The sequence below is a fragment of the Lathyrus oleraceus genome, chromosome 6, assembly GCF_024323335.1.
Source record: "Lathyrus oleraceus cultivar Zhongwan6 chromosome 6, CAAS_Psat_ZW6_1.0, whole genome shotgun sequence".
NCBI classification, from domain to species: domain Eukaryota; kingdom Viridiplantae; phylum Streptophyta; class Magnoliopsida; order Fabales; family Fabaceae; genus Lathyrus; species Lathyrus oleraceus.
In genome coordinates this window covers 127,472,939-127,494,608 of record NC_066584.1, presented here as the reverse complement: position 1 = coordinate 127,494,608, position 21,670 = coordinate 127,472,939, and positions in this window count along the sequence as shown.

Genomic DNA, 21,670 nt, shown 5'->3' with positions numbered 1-21,670 from the left:
TTGGAAATTAGCAAGTTGGTTGATGGTGGTTGGCCAGATGAATTCATCTAATCAAAACTGGGTCTCCCTAGACCCTATCTCCTACAATTTTCGCCATATGAAAATGATCCCAAGAGAAAACATACTCTAAATGACATTCAAAACAACTTTTATGTTGAGACTTAGAGCTAGTTTTTCTTGGAAAATCATTTTCTATGTTGAAACATTATAGGTCATTTTGTCTAAACCCTAATTTGAGAGTCAACTTCCCAAGGCCATAACTTGCTCAATTTTTATGATATGAAATATTTACAAGCTGCACAATCAAATTCAATGTGTCTAATTTAACTTTGATGTTTGGAGGGGGAGCTAATTCAACTTTTTTGAACATGTGATATGAGGCTACATTATAGGTCACTTTTGACCTATACCATTGATCAAGTGATTTTTCAAAACTTCAAAAATGCATAACTCTATCATTTCAAATCCAAATGACATGACATTGGTGACCATTTTTAAGGTCTTTGAGAGAGCTACAACTTTGATGAAGACCCGTTTCTCATTTGAAGCTCCCATAAAAAGTTAAGCAAGGTGGAATATTGAGACATATGGCTTGACACTTAGAAAATTTTTGATATGTCAAATTTTTACAAACTTCCACCTCAAATTTCTCCAAGTTCCAAACTCCAAATGGAAAAGTGTTCAACATAAAACTTGTTCCTCTTGATCTAACCTTTTGAAAGAGCATAATTTAATTCATTTTGGATGAGAAATGCATAGGTTGCGCATGGCTTAAACAGGCTGATATCATTTGGCATGAATCCAACTTCAAGAAACAATGCACATGTGCCTTGCAATCTAAGCTAACTTCAAAACATCTGATCATTCATTTTGGACCTTCAGCAATCATTTCATGGGCCTATGCGCGCCCATGCACCATTCCATCATCATTTGCCAATTTTGGAAAGTGGAGTGAGTGTGCAAATATCACATGGATTCCTCTATAAATTGAGCTGCATTTGCTCAGAATTAACTCACACATCGCGCTAGCTTTGAATCTCCATTGAAAACCCTTCACTCTCATAGGATAACCCTGATAAATTCATTTGAATTTGAGCTTGAATCTCCATTGTTTTGGAGTTCAATTCTCCAGGAGTCCATTGCTTTTAAACCTTTCCATTCCTCTCGTGCAAGCAATTAGAGTGAGTCCAAGTGCAATTCAGATCGAGATCCATCAAGTTCAGACCTCCATTGAAGGTAATTTGCAGAAATTTTAAACTTTTCGATTCTCTCAATTTATTGCTCAATTCCATTGATTCTTTGGTTGTCTGAAGTCCTACCAATGTAGGCAAGAAGATTGAGTTGCTTTAAGGTCAAATTGAAGCAACTCAGATCATGTACCTCATTTTTCAATTCCACATATCTCTTAATATATTTGGAATTGGAGGTCAGATTCGAGCTCAGTGATGTTTTTTCTTTAAGATCATGTCCCTGTTTCTTTTTTTGGTGATGGTTCATCTTGACCAGTCTGGTGGAGCTCACCGGGGAAGATGACCGGAGCTCTGGCTCCGGCGATGATGTGTCTTGCATCTGAACCATAGGGTCCTTATGCCACGTTCTAATCTTGAGCGTTGATGTTGATTACCATATATGTCACGCGGTTGACTCAGGTGTATGTGGAGCGCGCGTTTTGGATCATCAGATTTGCCACCTCAATTAATGAGGAAGATCTGATGGTCCACGTAATTTAGCATTTTCTGAATTTTATTTTAATTGCATTTTTTCAATAATATATATTAAATTCAATATTGATCCAAAAAATATGGGACTTTCACAAAAAAATTCCAAATATTTTTCTCTTTCATATTCTGAATTAAAATTATTTTTTGGATCATTATTAATATTTTTCATGAATTAATTGATTTTTCATTTGTTTTTAATTAATTAAAAATATTTTTAAATGTCCAAAAATTATGAAATTTTTTCTCCAAGGTCCCTTGACCTTGTTTGACCTATGATAAATCTCATGGCAATTTCTTTGGTGTTTGAGATTTTAGAATTTGGACAAAACATATTTGAATTAAATGTATTATTTTATTATTTTTAATTGAATAAATGTCATTTAAATTATGTTGACCATTTGTATTGACTTAATTGAGTTTGATTGTCTGTTGTTGGGCCTTGGTCAAGGTTAATTTGACTTTGTCAAGTTAATATCATTTGATTTAGGGGATTGATGGAATGTACATTCCATCTCCCAAAATGAATGAATGATATTAATTTTGTAAAAGTCCTCCTTTGACCAATTTGTGATCTCATTCATCCCCTTCCCCTTCATTTAATTCCCATTCTTCATTCATTCATTTCCATTTGGCCAATGACATCTCAAAATCCTAATGCTAGTTGATTGAAAGATTAACATGAGTATGGATGAGATTAGGCCACACCTTTTGCATATTTTTGTGTGTGGTATGTTTAATGAGCATAGTTCATAATACTAGGTCTCCAACATGCAATAACACCAAAAGTCCATTGCCCGACCTCAAATAATTGTGACTTTTACATAAGTCCAATTACGATTGCTTAGCATAGCGCTAAATTTGTGACACAAAAGGCATAAGCATTCTAGTTAGTGAGATTGTAAGTCTCCCCTCTTCCATGGTATTGTGTGGAAACTTGGCCATCTTTCCTTCCTTTGGAAGATGTTTTGGTTCAAGGACCCGTGCTTATGGCAAGTGGGTTGAGTGTTCTCCAAAGAATGTCTTGAAATGAAAAGAAAAACAAAACTAACATCTGACTTACTAACTATTGACTTTTAATTTCAAGCTTTTACTTTAATACAATTTACTTTTAGCACTTTATTTCATTTGTCATTGTACATATCATTCTAATTGTTTATGTTAATGCAATTTTCACTTTGTCCATTTGGAACATATTGTGTGATATATTTTATTTGTGTTACTTTGTTTGTTTGTATGGTCTTTGACCATTTAATGTACATAATAATAACAAAAACCCTAAAAACTTTTGTGTGGACTGTTGGCTTGATCTGTGGACCAATTGGACTTAGAAATTAGGAAACATTCCTTTGCTAATGGACTTGGACAATGCCAATTTGTGGAAGAACCAAGTGCTAACAATTTGAAATTCATCTGATACATCATTCAAGATCTCTCCAGTTCATCTGCAACATTGATCATTGTTAAGCTGTTATGTTGAACCTGTGACTTGTGGAATTCATCTAATGCATGTGCTATTTTGAAGAAGATTATTGAAGTGGATAAGCTTGGATGAGGCCATCTTTATTTGATGCCTTTGCTCTTCAAGATTGATATAATTGTGCATTTGTGTGTTGCTTGATTCTAAAATGTCCAAGGGAATTCTGGGTTTCTATTGACATACTTTTCTATTGGATTGCTACCCATTTGGTCAGATCTTTTCAACTTTAAACTTTTAAATTCTGTGCATAGGATAGTCCCTTCATCTTCTCCCCATTTCTTTAATTTCAAAATCTCTCCCTCCATTTTCAAAACCTTCTTTGTGTGAACTACTTTTGTTCTAAACTTTGACCATATTTTGCAAAAAGATAGAAACTTTGGCCTTATGCCATTGCATTTTCAAACTTCTTTTCTTAAATCAAACTTGTAAATAAACTTAACTATACTTGACTTAAACTTTCAAAAAGACAAAAAGAACAAACCCATTCAAAACATTTTAGGCCTTTGTGCCTTTCAAACCTAATTTTTTTAAAATCAACACATTCATTTTGAAGTTTATAGCACGAACTTCGAGGTTTTGATCCCTCATTTTTATGTTGGTACGTAGGCACAAGACCGAAGGTCTTGTCAAACACAAAAAATATAATTAACGAATTCTTTTCTCATCCCCCCATTCTTTTTGCTTGTAAACATCACTTTGTACAAAATACATATTCACACAAAAAAGGCTCCCTAGGAGTACCTAGGACACTTTGGGTGCTAACACCTTCCCTTTGTGTAACCAACCGCCTTACCTGTGATCTCTGACTTTTATTAGTTTTTATTTGAAAACTTCTTACTTATTGGGTCTTGTTCGTACTTTTTCCCTTTTCCCTTGGAAACATTAAAAGCGCGGTGGCGACTCTTGTTAATTGATCTCTAGCTTGTCAATAGCTTGATGATTATGAATTTCCCGCTATAGAAATCAAGTGGCGACTCTGTTGGGGAGTAGTCTCCAGTGGGTTTAGCCTACTTTTTTGTGTGAATATATTTGTATATATGTGATGTTTATATATATGTATGTGTGATATAATTTGCTTGTTGTGCTTGGTGATCTCTGAGTGGTGAGATAAGTTCTAACCCGAACTTGAGTGCAATTAAGATAAGAGGATGGTATAGTCATGTTTGACTTGTGTGGAGTAGTCCTTAACAAGTTGGCTTGAGATCCATCTGCTCAGTGGAGACTCCTTTGGATTTGGAAATGTCACACAAGTATTTGTGGTTAGGCATTACTATTTCTAGTTGGGTCTGAGAAGTTGAGGACCTTAGAACACCTAACCCATCTTGGCCTATTTAAGACGTAGTGCGAAAACTGTTCAAGTGTAGACTTGATAACAGTTGTTACGCGATACTACACTCAGACGAGTTTATCTTGAGAATATTATGGGTCGATGAGTCAGTCATCTTAACCTGTAATATCCGATAGATGGAATTAAGACTCTAGGAACTTTTTAGAACATGATCTACAGGTTTTATCCTTAGTTCACTCCTTTGGGATGGTTCTTACCCAGACTCCATGCTCGTGACTTACAACACACCCTTGATTCTTGGTTGATCCAATCAAGTCTTGTCAATATTAATGGAACTTGGGTGTTGATAAGGTGAAAACCATAATCCACCAAAATGGATGATTGATCTTGACAATGACTTGATTCATCCATTGACCTTTGTTTGCCTTGTGTGTGATCCCTTATTTGTGATTGTTACATTCATGCATTCATGCGCATCATAACGTTCATCACACGAAAATTTCAAGGAACTAAGGTATCATTTGCAAATATTTTCAGATCATGGATTGTGGACGAAGGAACACTAAGAAGTACAATTTCAGATGTCCAGATTTGAAAGAGTTAAGGAAGCTAGCATCTTTTGTATTAGATCCCTTGGACCTCAAACAACGTCATGGGAAGCTTTTGTCCATCTTATCTGCTTATGTAGTTGAAGGACTGTTGAGTGTGTTGGTGTAGTTCTTTGATCCTCTATACCATTGTTTCACTTTCCCAGATTTTCAGCTTGTGCCTACCTTGGAGGAATATTCTCATCTTTTGGGGATACCTGTTTCTAGTAGAGTGCCTTTTAGTGGATTGGAGGAGATTCCCCGATCTAGTATTATTGCCGAAGCTCTTCACTTGAAGATGTCTGAGATAGAGGCTCATTGGGTGAAGAAAGGAGCGTTATTTGGGTTTCCATTTGTTTTCCTCATCAAGAAGCTACCACTTTTGCTCAAGCTGGTAGTGTGGACGCTTTTGAAGTTATCGTTGTGTTGCTAATCTAAGGATTAGCTTTGTTCCCTAACATTGACGGTTTTGTTGATGTTAACGCTATTAGACTTTTCTTGATTGGGAATCCTGTGCCTACTTTGTTGGGTGATATGTATTTCTCTTTGCATATAGGGAATTCTAAGGGTGGTGGAAGGGTGGTGGAACTATTGTCTGTTGCATTCCTCTTATGTACAAATGGTTTATTCGCACTTGCCTCAGGCACCTGCTTTTGTGGAGAACAAACAATGTCTAAGGTGGTCTCAGAGACTTATGTCTCTTACTAATGATGATATAGTTTGGTATGACCCATCTTTAAGCAGTTTGGAGATTATTGATTGTTGTGGTGAATTCTCTAATGTGCCTCTCATTGGTACACAAGGAGGAATTAGCTACAACCCTGCTTTGGATCGTCATCAACTTGGGTTCCCCTTGAGAGACAAACCTAATAACATGTTGTTAGAAGGTCTTTTCTATCAAGAGGGTAAAGATCCCAAACATTTGAAGCAGAAGATTGTGCATCCTTGGCATAATGTGCATAGGAAAGGAAGATCTGAGCTTGGTCCATGCAATTGTGTAGCTTTGGAAGCTTACACTCTTTGGGTGAAGAAGAGAGCTATGGAGTTGAAGATGCCTTATCCTTATGAGAGACCTATGTTTATGGTTGTGGCTGAGCCATTAACTCTCCCTAACCAAGATGTAGAGGAGTTGGAAAACGCGCTTACCAAGATGAAGCAAGAGAAGGATATGTGGGAAGAGCGTTTTCATGCTTTGAGCAAAAAGCATTAAGAGTTGCAGTTGGAGTCTAAGGACAAAGATGCACTGATTGAGCTACTTGAAGACCGAGTGACGAAGAGACAGAAAGAGCCGGAGGTTTCATATTCTAGCATGCCTATGCCTTCCGATTGTTGGAAGAAGATTGTTTACCAGCTTGTCCTCGAGAAGACTCAGATGAAGGCTTCTTTTGAGACCGAGATTCGTTGCATTCAAAGGAAGTACGCGCCTTCAGCCAGATCTTCTGACATTGTTGTTAGGGATCCTTAGGATGACTAGTCTCCTTTTCTCTTGTATCTTTTGGTTTCTGAAATTGTACTCAGTGTAATCCTTCCAATTTATATAAATAAATAGAGATTTTTGGGTCATATCAAATTGTTGCAATTTCCATTTCAATATTATATATATTTGCAAATGATATAGTAAGTTCTTTGAAAATAAAAAAAATCAAGCATTGCATCTCATGCATCATTTTCATAAGCAGGTTTTTTGCCAGGTGTCTGATTGGTGTTCTTCTGTGCTTTAGCCAAGCTGACTCACCGGTACAACACCAGAGCCAATCACCAGAGAATCATGGAACACCTTGAGCAAGAGAACCGAGATTTGAAAGAGGAGATTGCCCGACTTACTGCCATGGTGGAGTCAGTCCTCGCTGCTCAAAGTCAAGCTTCTCCAACGCCTGCAACTCCTCCTGCGAGGACAATTATTTCTGAAGTGGTTACCTCTACTATGCCTGCTGCCACCGCCCACTTCGCGCCAAACCTGCTTGCCGGATTCCCTTGAGGAATGCCTCCCAACTTTGTGCCAGAAGGCTTTGCATCTACCTTTGCTTCCATGCCGGCATCTAGCCCGGTCATGTCTGTGCCACCTCCAGTTGTGCACACTTTGCCTCGCGTAGAGGATACCATCTATCATTCCGAGCCATTTGAGGGCCCGGATTTCTATGAAAAGATGGACGAGATGAAGGACCAATTTCTTGAGTTGCGCAAGGAATTGAAAACACTGAGAGGCAAAGATCTGTTTGGGAAGAGTGCTGCTGAACTGTGCTTGGTACCCAATGTGAAAATCCCAGTGAAGTTCAAAATGAACGACTTTGAGAAGTATAAGGGGAACTCTTGTCCGCTCAGTCATCTTGTGATGTATGCCCGCAAGATGTCAACCCGAACATATAATGACCAATTGTTGATTCACTACTTCCAGGATAGCTTGACAGATGCTGTACTCCGTTGGTATATGGGGTTAGATAGTGCAAGCATCCGTACTTTCAATGACCTAAGTGAGGCTTTTGTGAAGCAATAAAAATATAATATGGATAAGGCGCCAGATAGGGACCAGCTGAGGTCCATGTCTCAGAAAGATAAGGAGACATTCAAGGAGTATGCGCAACGATGGAGGGAGTTGGCTGCCCAGATCACTCCTCCTTTGGAGGAGAAAGAGATGACGAAAATCTTTCTGAAAACCCTGAGTTCATTTTATTATGAACGCATGATCGCCAGTTCCCCTAGTGATTTTACCGAAATGGTAAATATGGAGATGAGACTTGAAGAAGGGGTCCGTGAAGGACGATTGTCAAAAGATGAGGCGTCGATAAGAAAGAAGTATGGCAGTAGTTTTATCAAGAGGAAAGATAATGAAACAAATGCAATTTCCAATGGGAGGCAAATGAGGCCTTAAATCAGAAGAAATCCACCATCCGTCAACATCATCATCATCAAGTATCTTTCTTCATTCCAGTATTCTCTAATCCGCAAACAATACCAATCTAACAACAACAAAATCAACGTCAACAACAACAACCGCAACAAAGAACAAACACCTAGAACAACAACAATTCCAACAACAATCATCACCAACAACAAAACTTTGAGAGGAAGAAGGTCTCTTTTGACCCTATTCCTATGTCGTACGCAGAATTATATCCATCCCTGGTCCTCAAAATCTTGATTCAATCGAGGAACCCACCGCAAATCCCAGAACCATTTCCCTGGTGGTATAAACCTGAGCTTCGCTGTGCTTTTCATCAAGGTGCACCTGGGCATGATATTGAAAACTGTTATCCGCTGAAGTATGAGGTGTAAAAGCTTATGAAGAGTGGTATGGTGTCTTTTGAAGACCGTGCGCCTAATGTAAAAGCTAACCCTTTGCCCACTCATGGGAACTCTTTAGTTAATATGGTGGACGATTGTCCTGGTGAGTACAAAGTTTTTGATGTACATTTTATCCATGGATCCTTGGTGCAGATACACAAGGACATCTGTATGGTGAGTAACTTTGAATATGATCACGATCGTTGTGATATTTGTAGTGTGAACCAAAGGGGGTGTGTTGTGGTGAAAAGGGACATCCAGCGTCTGATGGATGAAGGCATGATTCAGATTTGTCAATCACGTCATGTAGATGACGATGTTAATGTCATAACACCCGTTTTCAATCAACCAGAGCGGTTAGTAATTCAGTATGATAACAAAAGCAGCAAGAACGTCAGCAATCGATCAGTATCACCTTTAGTAATACGGTTAGCGAGCCCAGTCTCGTATTCATCTGATAAGGCTGTACCGTACTAGTATAATGCTACAATGATAGAGAAATGTCAAGAGGTCCCGTTACCTACGACCAGTTCAGTGGTGAGCATTGCTGATATTACGAAGGTGACCCGTAGTGGTTGAGTATTTGGACCGGTGTTCCCGGAAAATAAAGAAGAAACAGTGGTTGGTAAGAAAGTGGAGGTGCCCAATGTAGATCCGGTTGGTTGTTCAAAGAATAAGTCTGGTGAATCCAGCAATTTGAAAGACAATGATGATGATGAGGTACTCTGACTGATTAAAAGGAGTGAATTTAATGTGGTTGAGCAGTTGCTCCAGACTCCCTCAAAAATTTCCGTGTTGTCTCTGCTTTTGATTTCTGAAGCGCACAGAGAAGCACTCTAAAGAGTTCTTGAGAAGGCATATGTGGAGCAAGATGTTACTGTGGATCAATTTGATCATATTGTGGCTAACATCACTTCATGCAATAATTTGAGCTTCTGTGACGAAGAAATCCATGAGGAGGGAAGAAATCACAATCTGGCTTTGCATATTTCAATGAATTGTAAGGAAGATGCTTTGTCAAACGTGCTCGTTGACACCGGTTCGTCACTCAATGTGCTTCCTAAGTCAACATTGTCAAAGTTATCTTACCAAGGAGCTCCCATGAGGTATAGTGGGGTGATTGTCAAAGCCTTTGATGGCTCGCACAAAACAGTTATTGGAGAAGTGGACCTTCCAGTTAAGATAGGTCCGAGTGATTTTCAGATTACTTTCCAGGTAATGGATATTCACCCGGCCTACAGCTGTTTATTGAAAAGGCCATGGATTCATGAGGCAGGAGCTGTTACCTCCACTCTACATCAGAAATTGAAATTTGTCAAGAATGGCAAGCTAGTAATTGTGGGAGGAGAGAAAGCGCTGTTGGTTAACCATCTGTCATCTTTCTCTTATGTGGAAGCTGAGGATGAGGTTGGAAATCTGTTCCGAGCCTTATCTATTGCTGCTGAGAAGAGAGTTGGGGCACCTATGTGTAACACCCCAAAATTTGCTCTCCTCATTCATGCATTCATTTAGCATTTCATATTGCATTTCATCATGTCAATCAGAATTAGATCCAAGAAACTTTATTTAAAAAAAATAAAAATAAAAAAATAAAAAAATAAATAAATAAATAAATAAAATATAATATAACATAAATTTTTTGGACTTGGGTCTCTCTCATTTGAGCCCACTAAGCTACCAATATTAGCCTATAAATACTAGAGTTTCATTGAAACAGAAAAGACAGAAGAAGGAGGAGAAGAAAAATACTCTGAGGTTTCCTTGGAACAAAACCCTGAGGAAAAAGATAGTGAGAGAAGAGCTAACAGAGTTCAGAGCAGCCTCCAAACCCTGAAGGGAACTCAACTGCACAGAATCACCTTTGCCTCACGGGTGCAACTCAATTTCAATCAAGCTCTCCAATCAGGGATAACTTGCGTGGTTTCCCACTTTATTTGTGGGATAACCCCTGGAGGTTTCATTCCAATTACCTGTACTGACTCACCTTTCTTTGATGGCATTAGCTTGGGAGATCCCTGGGTTTCTTACTCCTTTAATTGCTGTTACTTCGGATCTTTATCTGTGTGGTACTTTTACCTCTTTTCCGCATTTTATCGCTTTCTTAGCTGGAAGACCTCGATAGGAGGCATTTGTTTTCTTTTGTTTATTTACTTCTGAGCCCCTTGTTGGCACATTTACTTTATACATGTTTATTTTGTATGTGTTCGTATCCCTGCAGGTAGCGCGGTTCCTTCGTCAAGGACTGCCTTTTTGCCCTTGAGCATCCCAAACCCTAAAACCCAAAGCAACACGTTAACTCCTTCTACTACAGGCGAGTAAGTCTCCAAGGGTCGAGCATCCGGTAGATTGCGTAGTGACGTCGTTCGTCCAAAACCCAATCCATAACCCCATAGTTAGCCGAACTACGTCTTGCTCTGATTCTCAGGCCAGATGAGATACGTAGGCATAAAACGCGATGTCTTAGCGAGCACAATTACCAACCCATAGGTCAGCCGAGCTACGAAGACTCTGATTGTCATATTCAGATGAGATACGTATGCAGTGGATGCGACATCCGCGCGAGTCATTTTCATTTAACCCTTTTTTTTGGTAAACAACACAAGATAAACTCACACCCTTTAGACAAGAACTACAAAAGTGGATCCCGTGGAGTACTACGGATGCGTAGGGGTGCTAATACCTTCCCTTCGCATAACCGACTCCCGAACCCAAGATTTGGTTGCGAGACCCCGTCTTGTCCTTTCCTTTTTCAGGTTTACTTCGAGCGTTTCCTTTCCGTCCTTTGGGATGAATAACGCACGGTGACGACTCTTCTGTCATTTTCTTTCGCCGGTTGTTTTTTTCGCGCACTGTATTTCTCAGGTTGCGACAGCTGGCGACTCTGCTGGGGAGACTAAGAAGTTGACCTCTTGCTGGTCCATCTTCCCTAAGCGAGTCCCTCCTAGCTTGTGTGATTTCTTGTTTATTGGGTGTTCACACTTTTGTACCTTTATTTGCTTACCTGCTTGCATGCATTTGTTGTATCTGTTGGATCTGTTTGTTTGTTTGTTGGGATGGGGTGTTCTATGAGAGATAAGCCCATTACCCAGGCTTGAGTGTACACACAAGTTTTAGAGTGGATAATCATGAGGCTTGCGTGGCGTGTTGCTACGTTAAGTTGTTCGTGAAGAACCACACCCAGACGAGGTTTCTTTTGGATATATTATGTCTTACGGGTATTCCGTAACGGCAGGATGTTCCTCTAGAAATCGTCGACTCTGGTGACCATTTCCTGAGAACTCAGTCGAGGCCTCTCCTCCGAGACGTGATTATGTTAGCTCTGGTGGGCGCATTCTCGCTGCTCAATCCGAGGATCCCGAGACTGGGAACTTGTTATTAGGATGTCCTGTTGAGGGGAGTCAATGGAGGTCTTTTGTCCCGTAATAATACCAAACCTTCAGTGGTAAACGTATTATTCGCGACTGAAGGGCTGAAGCTGACGAACTTCTGTTCTTAGAACCTACCAGTGAGAGGTGGGCTAAATTCAGGAAACCTTAACCTCCAACCAACCCGGTTTTCTGGAGCAGAGTTTTGGTCTTGTATTATATTCCTCAGTGAATTTCTCTCCAGGCAGTGCAACCTGATAGATGTTCAAGCGGATCCATCAATTCTGATTGACATGCCTTTGCATTGCATAACATCATCTGCATATTTGCATCCAACATCTCATGCCTTTTCATTTGCAGGGTATTCCCTTTCAAAACGGGGGTGCCTTAAAACTGAACAAGCAGTGCATCGCATACCATGCATATTAACTCTTGTCTGTTTTACAGGTGTCACCGCAGCGTCTAATGTTTGTTCCCTGTATCAGGCAGTTATTGGTCCCAAGCGAGTCCACAGGTACCCGACAAAGGAAAATCGTCCACAGCTAGCGATGGACCAAGTACAGAAAGAGCTGGTTGATATGCGTGAAAGGATGGATCAGTTCATGACATTGATGACTGGTATGGCAGAAGGCCAGGAAAAGCTGAGGGAATTGGTTGAGCAACCGAGACCCGATCCGGAGGTGGAGATACCAAATGCTGAGGGAAACCCTGGTAACCCTGAGAACGCTGATAACCCTGTGAACACTGGTAACGCGGGTAACGCAAATGCTGATGGAAACCCGGGTAATGTTGGCAACACAGGGAATGTTGGAAATGGTATTGGCGGAAGGTACAATGTGAATCAAGGAATTCGGATTAACGGGCGCCCCGTTACTGAAGATTATCAGTATGATCAATTTTCTTTGCACGACGAGGCCCTCGAGACCACTCGCCGTATGGATGAGCTTGCTGAGAAGCTCAAATCTTTGGAGTCTCAAAATTCCTTAGGCTTTGATGTCACAAATCTTGGTCTGGTTCAGGGAGTAAGGATTCCTCACAAGTTCAAACCCCCTACTTTTGAGAAATACAACGGGGCTTCTTGCCTACGCACTCATCTCCAATCTTATCTGGGAAGGTTGGGAGCTCACACGGAAGATGAAAAGTTGTGGATGTACTATTTTGAAGACAGTCTAACTGGAGCTTCTCGTGAATGGTATTCTCATTTGTCTCGTACTACCATCAAAAGCTGGAAAGACTTGGCCGAGGCTTTTGTCAAGCAATATCAATACAACTTGGACATGGCTCCAAATCGGACCTTGTTGCAAGGTATGTCTCAGACTGCCAAGGAAACCTTTAGAGAGTATGCTCAACGTTGGAGACAGATTGCTGCGTCCGCCCAACCCCCTATGTCTGAAAGGGAGATGGCGGACATGTTCATGAACACTCTTCAAGGCAATTATATTGAAAGATTGGCTGCTTGCCCGTCAATCAGCTTTGCAGAGATAGTGATTGCTGGAGAAAGAATCGAGAGTCTGTTGAAGATGGGCCGAATTCAAGACAATAGTGCTTCCAACTCATCAGGTCCCAAGAGACCGTTTGCTGGTAACGGTCAGTGAAGAAAAGAAGGCGAGGCAAGCGTTGTGTATGCCGGCAGAGGCAGGGGTAGAGGACGCCCTAATTATTATCAAGATCAAGTGGCCGCAGTCACTATTCCAACACCTGTTCCTCAACCGCAATATCATCCGCAACAACAACCCAGGTACAACAATCAACAACAAGGAGGTAATCCGGGTCAGCAGAGACACTATCAACAACGTCCAAGGCAGACGGACCGGGTCATCGAGCCAATCCCAATGCCTTATTCAGTATTACTTCCCAAGCTGATTGACATGAATCTGGTTACGTTGAGAACTCTGGCCCCACCAATCGATCCCAATAATTTGCCTAGAGGTTATGATGTCAACGCCAGATGTGCTTTTCACTCCAACGCACCTGGCCATACTACAGATAATTGCAAGGCTCTCCAGTTAAAGGTACAAGATTTGAGAGATGCCCAAGCTATCAATTTTGCTCCGGTGCCTAATGTTATCCAGAACCCGATGCCGGCTCACGGCGGGCAGAGGATTAATGCTGTTGATAGTGGGGCAACTTTGAATTTGGTTTCTGATGTGACTAAGGTGAAGACTTCGCTATCGGTGGTTAAAGACCGACTTCTGAAAGGACAGATTTTCCCGGGTTGTGGGGAAGAATGCAGAAATTATCAAGTTGCCGAAAACGGATGTGACAGTTTGAGAAGGGGTATTCAGCAACTGATAGATGAAGGTTGTCTTCAGTTTGATCAGGCCCGTCCAGTGAAGAATGATGTGTCGACAGTAACGTTTTATTTCACTCCTGAAGAAATATATGTTCCCGAGAGACTCGCTCCGACAACAATATATTTCCCAGAAAGTCCGGCACCAATTTACTCTAACAACCCTCAACCGACTTTGGTTGGTCCGATCACCATCACAATACCAGGACCCGTTCCGTATGAGAAAGACAGTGCTATCCCGTGGCACTATGGGGCTGATATCTACTGCCAGGGGCAGAAAGTTAACGAAGAAGACATTGGCATTGGTAGCTCCGCTGTAGACAATGTTGGAGGGGTTGGTGGCTTCACTCGCAGTGGACGCCTATTTGCACCATCAACATTACGCGCGAATACTGAAGCCGAGGCAGCTGCCAAGGCTAAAGGGAAACAGATGGCCGCCGAAGAGGTTACTACTGAGGAAGATCCTCCTAAGACCGCATTCGAGAAGGAAGTGGATGAGTTTATGAGGATTATCAAGAAAAGTGACTACAAGGTAGTCGACCAGCTAAATCAGACACCCTCAAAGATCTCCATTCTCTCACTATTGCTGTGCTCTGAGGCGCACAGAGCAGCCTTGTTGAAAGTACTGAATATGGCCTATATTCCACCGGAGATAACTGTTAACCAGCTAGAGTCGGTAGTTTCCAATGTAAACGCTAGTCGGGGGCTAGGTTTCACCGATAAGGACCTGACATCTATGGGCAGGAATCACAACAAAGCCTTGCATATCACAATGGAGTGCAAAGGGGTGATGCTTTCCCATGTTTTGGTTGATACATGCTCTTTTCTGAATGTTCTTCCAAAGAAAGCCTTAATGAAGTTGGATTTCAATGACACCATCCTGAGGCCAAGTAACTTAGTTGTGAGGGCTTTTGATGGCTCTAAGAGAGCTGTCTTTGGCGAAGTTGAGTTGCCAGTTAAGATTGGACCGCAGGTGTTCAAGAGCACCTTTTATGTGATGGATATCCAGCCTGCCTACAGCTGTCTGCTAGGTCGGCCTTGGATTCATGTTGCCGGTGCTGTTACTTCTACCCTCCACCAGAAGCTCAAATATGAACTAGAAGGTCAGGTCGTCACTGTCTGTGGTGAGTATGTAGAGATGGACGGCGAGATGCACGAGATGCTGTGTCAGGGCTTCGAAGCCATAAACATCAATGAGGTCGCGCCCGAAGCTGTCTTTTCACCTGAGTTTGAGAAGGTCGGGACTTCTATCTCTTCATACAAGCAAGCTGTCGAAGTGGTTAAAGTTGGTAATGCCCAAGGCTGGGGCAAATTTGTGGAGCCAGTCATCAAAGAAGACAAGTTTGGATTGGGGTATGCTCCGGGATCTCAGAAGAATGAAACCGGTACTCTCTCCAGCGGGGGTTTGGTTTCTCCCCACATCGTCAATGCTGCAGATGAAGACAAGGCTGACAGCGATTGTGACTTAGATAGCTGGATTCGCCCGTGTGTCCCGGGAGAAAAGCTCGACAATTGGTCGTCTGAAAAAACCGTCCGGGTTACTCTACTGAAAGAGTGATTTTTATTGTTTTCCTTTATTACATGCATAATAAAGTCTTACACTTTGCCCAAGGTGTAACGGCTTATTTGTAAGGCCATCCATTTAGTTACATTTCGCAATTATTTTTATCATCAATAAAGGACGGCTTTTGCAAACAATTTTGTGTTCTCTTTCTTTCAGTTTTTTTTACCTTTATAAAAAAAATGGCAATGTTTCTTTTTTCGTTTTTTATTTCTTTCCAAAAAAAAACTCTCATTCTAAGGTAAAGCATGATCCTCCATCATGCAGAGCGGACCACCCGGATCTCACTACTAACGACACTGCTATGGCCAAGTATGACTTCGACAATCCTATCTATTAAGCCGAAGAAGGGGTTGAGGAAGATTGTGAATTGCCTGAAGGGTTAGCCAGATTGTTGAAACAGGAGGACCGAGCTATTACACCTTATCAGGAGGTGATTGAGACCGTCAACATCGGTACCGCAGACGACAAGAAAGAGATCAAGATCGGGGCAAGTCTACAGGCCGAGAGGAAAGACCGTTGATCATGTACTTGACTGTGTTAGAAAGGTCAATGGGTTGTGTGCTCGGTCAGCATGACGAGTCAGGTCGAAAAGAGCATGCAATATACTACCTTAGCAAAAGTTTACCGGCTGTGAACAAAGATACTCATTGCTCGAGAAAACTTGTCGCGCTTTGGCATGGGCTGCTCGCCGACTAAGACAATATATGTTGACTCACACGACTCTATTGATATCAAAAATGGATCCAGTCAAGTATATTTTTGAAAATCCAGCACTTACCGGAAATGTTACTAGGTGACAAATGATACTGACAGAGTATGACATCCAATACACTTCACAAAAAGCCATCAAGGGAAGTGTCTTATCAGACTATCTTGCAGAGCAACCGATTGATGATTACCAACCTATGAGGTTTGACTTTCCTGATGAGGACATCATGTTTCTCAAATCGAAAGGTTGAGAGGAACCACTCCCGGAGGAGGGGCCTGACCCTGAATCCAAATGGGTTATGATGTTTGATGGGGCGGTCCACGTCAATGGTCGCGGAGTTGATGTAGTGTTGATCACACCGGAAGGGGGTTCATATGCCATTTGGTGCCACAATAACTTTTCCCTGCACCAACAATGAAGCCGAATACGAAGCTTGTATCGTAAGACTTGAGGAAGCCATCAATATACAGATTAAAACCCTGGATGTATACGGGGATTCAGCTTTGGTCATCAATCAAACCAACGGGAAATGGTATACACCTCAGCCTCATCTGGCTCCTTACAGAGACTACACGAGAAGATTGTTGACTTTCTTTTGAAGAAAACCAATTTGCTGATGCTTTGTTTACCTTGTCTTCGATGATTAAGGTGCTATGCTGGAACTACGTACCCAAAATTGATGTATCTCGGTCAGAGACGAACGAAGAAAGCATTTGGTCAGAAAGTGAGCCCTCGGGGGTATCAAGTCGGTGAATTGGTACTCAAAAGATTTCTTCCTCCCAACACAGATCACAGGGGCAAATGGACACCGAACTATGAGGGTCCGTACGTGGTTAAAAGGATTTTCTATGGAGGAGCTTTGATGCTAACAACCATGGATGGCGAAGGATTCTCGTCCCCTATTAACTCAGACGCAATTAAAAAAAAATATACTTCGCATAAAATAGACCCGCTGGACGATAAAAAGAATAGTCCAGGCAAAAAAAGGGCATCCCGACGAACCAAAAAAAAAGAATAAAGAGGTTCGGGCAAAAATTAGGGATATAAAAAAAAGAGTACACCCGGTGAGTCGAAAACCCAAAAGGGCGGCTCAGGCAAAAATGGGTATCCCGGTGGATTGAAAACCCGAAAAGGGGGCGATCCAGGCAAAAGTTAGGGAATAAGCGAATGACTGTGATCTGAGTTCATCAATGTTATATCACCGTTTCATTCAATCCGGCAATCTTCGAAGGTTAAAGATCGACTAATCATCCACTTCAGAAAGCAAGATGAGCAGAGCGTCTTGAGGACATACGAGCCATAGCAGAGTCGAAACTCGGTGGGACCCCGTATCCCCATTGCCATTAGGATAGTTCTCTTTTTATAGCGATCACCTCTTTTCAGGGATCAGCTTCCCGATACCCTCGCCTATTCTTGGCACAAATTTTCTCCCTAGTAAGAGTCGAATAATTCAATTAAAGAGCCTCTTTATTTTTCATTTATCAGTTTGTTTGCAAAAATGCCCGAATTTTTGATAAAACATATTGCATATGAACATAATGGTGGCTTTTGCAGATGATTTGCACAGGAGAACATTTAAAATTGCTTTGAATGTGCTTAATCCCGGACGGTGAATTCAAACCGAGTAATTCCCCCGAGGCATACGTGTATTTTTGGTTGCAGGTCACAGGAACCGGATGCCAAGTCATGAATCCTCATCCCCAAGCGGTTGACAAAGTCTCTCCTCAGCAGAGCATGTTCCCCAACAGAGTTGACAGTATCCAGACTATATATCCCCAGCGGAGTTGACAGTGTCAGATTGTATCTTCCTAGCAACAGCGGAGTGGTTGCATAACCAACAGATGAGAGGGTGGTGTTCCCAGTGTTCATCTCATTCCCCAGCAGATTATTTTTAACAGATTTGTTAACCCCCAGCTTGAGGGCGATTAGCAAGTTCATATCCCCAGCAAAGGTCGTTTCCTACGACATTTCCCCAGGAAGTGTTTTCCCCACAGACTCTCCTCACAGAGCCTCGCCGAACAAAGTTTCCATAGTTGATACTCCCTCCACAAGGTCAACTTTTCAAGCAGCCAATTTATTTTTGGTGGCTCATTGGTCCCGGCAGACGGATCATTCCCCACATAGCATTCAAGGATTGATACAGCGATTTGTTCCCTACCGGAGTTTGCTTCCCCAAGTAGATTTCTTTTTACACCATGCATAACATTTGCATTTGCATGCATATCATATCAAGCATACACATAAGCTGATAAACAGGTTCTTCCAAGCAGACTGAAGAATTACTTTACAACCAAGGTCATGAGATCCAGCCAGAGGATCAAGCGTGAGTGATCCAGCCTGAGGGTCGTTTTGAAGATTCAGCCTGAGAATCGTTTTCCAGTGATCCAGCCTGAGGGTCATTTCGAAGATTCAGCCTGAGAATCGTTTTCCAGTGATCCGGCCTGAGGTTCATTTTGAAGATTCAGCCTGAGAATCGTGTTCCAGTGATCCAGCCTGAGGGTCGTTTTGAAGATTCAGCCTGAGAATCGTTTTCCAGTGATCCAGCCTGAGGGTCATTTCGAAGATTTAGCGTGAGAATCGTTTTCCAGTGATCCAGCCTGAGGGTCATTTCAAAGATTCAGCCTGAGAATCGTGTTCCAGTAAGCCAGCCTAACGCTCAATTTGAAGATTCCCCAGTGAAGTCGCCTACAAGCTTTATTTCCCCGGCAAGCCCAAGTCTAATTGAGGAGTCGTTACAACATGTTCTAGCCCGAAGAATATGTACGAAGCCCAAAAGTGGAATATTCTCGAAGCTGCATATCTAATATGAAGGTTGGGTGTAGATTTCAAAAGAGGGTCAACCAGCGCATGCCTCAGATGCGGGATCCTAATGATGAGAATTTATCATCAGAACAATCCAGATCTAGCCAGAATATCGAAGTAGATTCAGCCAGAGAATCGAAACAATTCAGATCTAGCCAGAAGATCGAAAATCACAACAATTCAGATCTAGCCAGAAGATCGAAGTAGATTCAGCCAGAGAATCAAAGGAAATAGATTCATCCAGAGAATCGAAACGAAGGAGATCTAGCTAGAAGATCGAAGAAGATCTAGCCAGAAGATCAAAATCGTATCCAGCCCGAGTATCAAAATTAATATCCAACCAGAGGACTAAATTGAGTATAGGTTCAGCCAGAGGATCGAAACTCCAGATTAAGCCAAAAGACTGATTTAGATCCAGCCAGAGGATCGGAAGAAAGATAAACAGCGCGGTGTATTTCCGCATTTTTGTGGTGTTCTCGGAGCGCAAATTTTCGGTCTGTCTTTGATATTCAATCACAGCTCACCCCGTTTGTCTGATAAGCTGTCCGCTTTCATCCTACTCGGGTTAGCTGATGATTGAATAAGGGCAGCTGTAACACCCCAAAATTTGCTCTCCTCATTCATGCATTCATTTAGCATTTCATATTGCATTTCATCATGTCAATCAGAATTAGATCCAAGAAACTTTATTTAAAAAAAATAAAAATAAAAATAAAAATAAAAATAAAAAATAAATAAATAAATAAATAAATAAAATAAAATATAACAGAAATTTTTTTGGACTTGGGTCTCTCTCATTTGAGCCCACTAAGCTACCAATATTAGCCTATAAATACTAGAGTTTCATTGAAACAGAAAAGACAGAAGAAGGAGGAGAAGCAAAATACACTGAGGTTTCCTTGGAACAAAACCCTGAGGAAAAAGATAGTGAGAGAAGAGCTAACAGAGTTCAGAGCAGCCTCCAAACCCTGAAGGGAACTCAACTGCACAGAATCACCTTTGCCTCACGGGTGCAACTCAATTTCAATCAAGCTCTCCAATCAGGAATAACTTGCGTGGTTTCCCACTTTATTTGTGGGATAATCCCTGGAGGTTTCATTCTGATTACCTGTACTGACTCACCTTTATTTGATGGCATTAGCTTGGGAGATCCCTGGGTTTCTTACTCCTTTAATTGCTGTTACTTCGGATCTTTATCCGTGTGGTACTTTTACCTCTTTTCCGCATTTTATCGCTTTCTTAGCTGGAAGACCTCGATAGGAGGCATTTGTTTTCTTTTGTTTATTTACTTTTGAGCCCCTTGTTGGCACATTTACTTTATACATGTTTGTTTTGTATGTGTTCGTATCCCTGCAGGTAGCGCGGTTCCTTCGTCAAGGACTGCCTTTTTGCCCTTGAGCATCCCAAACCCTAAAACCCAAAGCAACACGTTAACTCCTTCTACTACAGGCGAGTAAGTCTCCAAGGGTCGAGCATCCGGTAGATTGCGTAGTGACGTCGTTCGTCCAAAACCCAATCCATAACCCCATAGTTAGCCGAACTACGTCTTGCTCTGATTCTCAGGCCAGATGAGATACGTAGGCATAAGACGCGATGTCTTAGCGAGCACAATTACCCAACCCATAGGTCAGCCGAGCTACGAAGACTCTGATTGTCATATTCAGATGAGATACGTATGCAGTGGATGCGACATCCGTGCGAGTCATTTTCATTTAACCCTTTTTTTTTTTGGTAAACAGCACAAGATAAACTCACACCCTTTAGACAAGAACTACAAAAGTGGATCCCGTAGAGTACTACGGATGCGTAGGGGTGCTAATACCTTCCCTTCGCATAACCGACTCCCGAACCCAAGATTTGGTTGCGATACCCCGTCTTGTCCTTTCCTTTTTCAGGTTTACTTCGAGCGTTTCCTTTCCCTCCTTTGGGATGAATAACGCACGGTGGCGACTCTTCTGTCATTTTCTTTCGCCGGTTGTTTTTTTCGCGCACTGTATTTTTCAGGTTGCGACACTATGTCCTCTCTAAAAGATGCACAGAAGATTGTTGAAGAAGGTGTTGTTGATTCATGGGGGCGCATGGTAGAGATCTCCGACAATAGAGGAAGAATTGGTTTTGGGTTCCAGAAGGGCTCGTTAATCGTTAGATCTGAAGAGATGCAACTCAGTTTCCATAGAGGAGGGTTCATTCATGGGAATGAACAACACTTAGCTGTTGTGCTAGAGGATGACGAAGAGGAAGACTGCACCAACTTTGTAACGCATGGAAAAACATGCAACAATTGGACTACCATTGATATTCATGTTATTTTGCATCGATCTAAGTAAATGCTTGTATATTTTAAAATCTGTTTCATATGCCTAAGGGAGAAGTGAACATTGTTTGGGCATTTTAAATGATCATCAATAAAAATTAATTCTATTCATCCACATCTTTGATGTTTATTTTTACTTTTTGCTTTATTCTAAAAATGGTAATCACAAAAAAACATAAATAAACAATATAATTGTCCATCTGCATAATATTTGATCACAAATTCACTTCTCTAAAATCAAAATATCAAATCATTATGCAGGTTGGTTCCT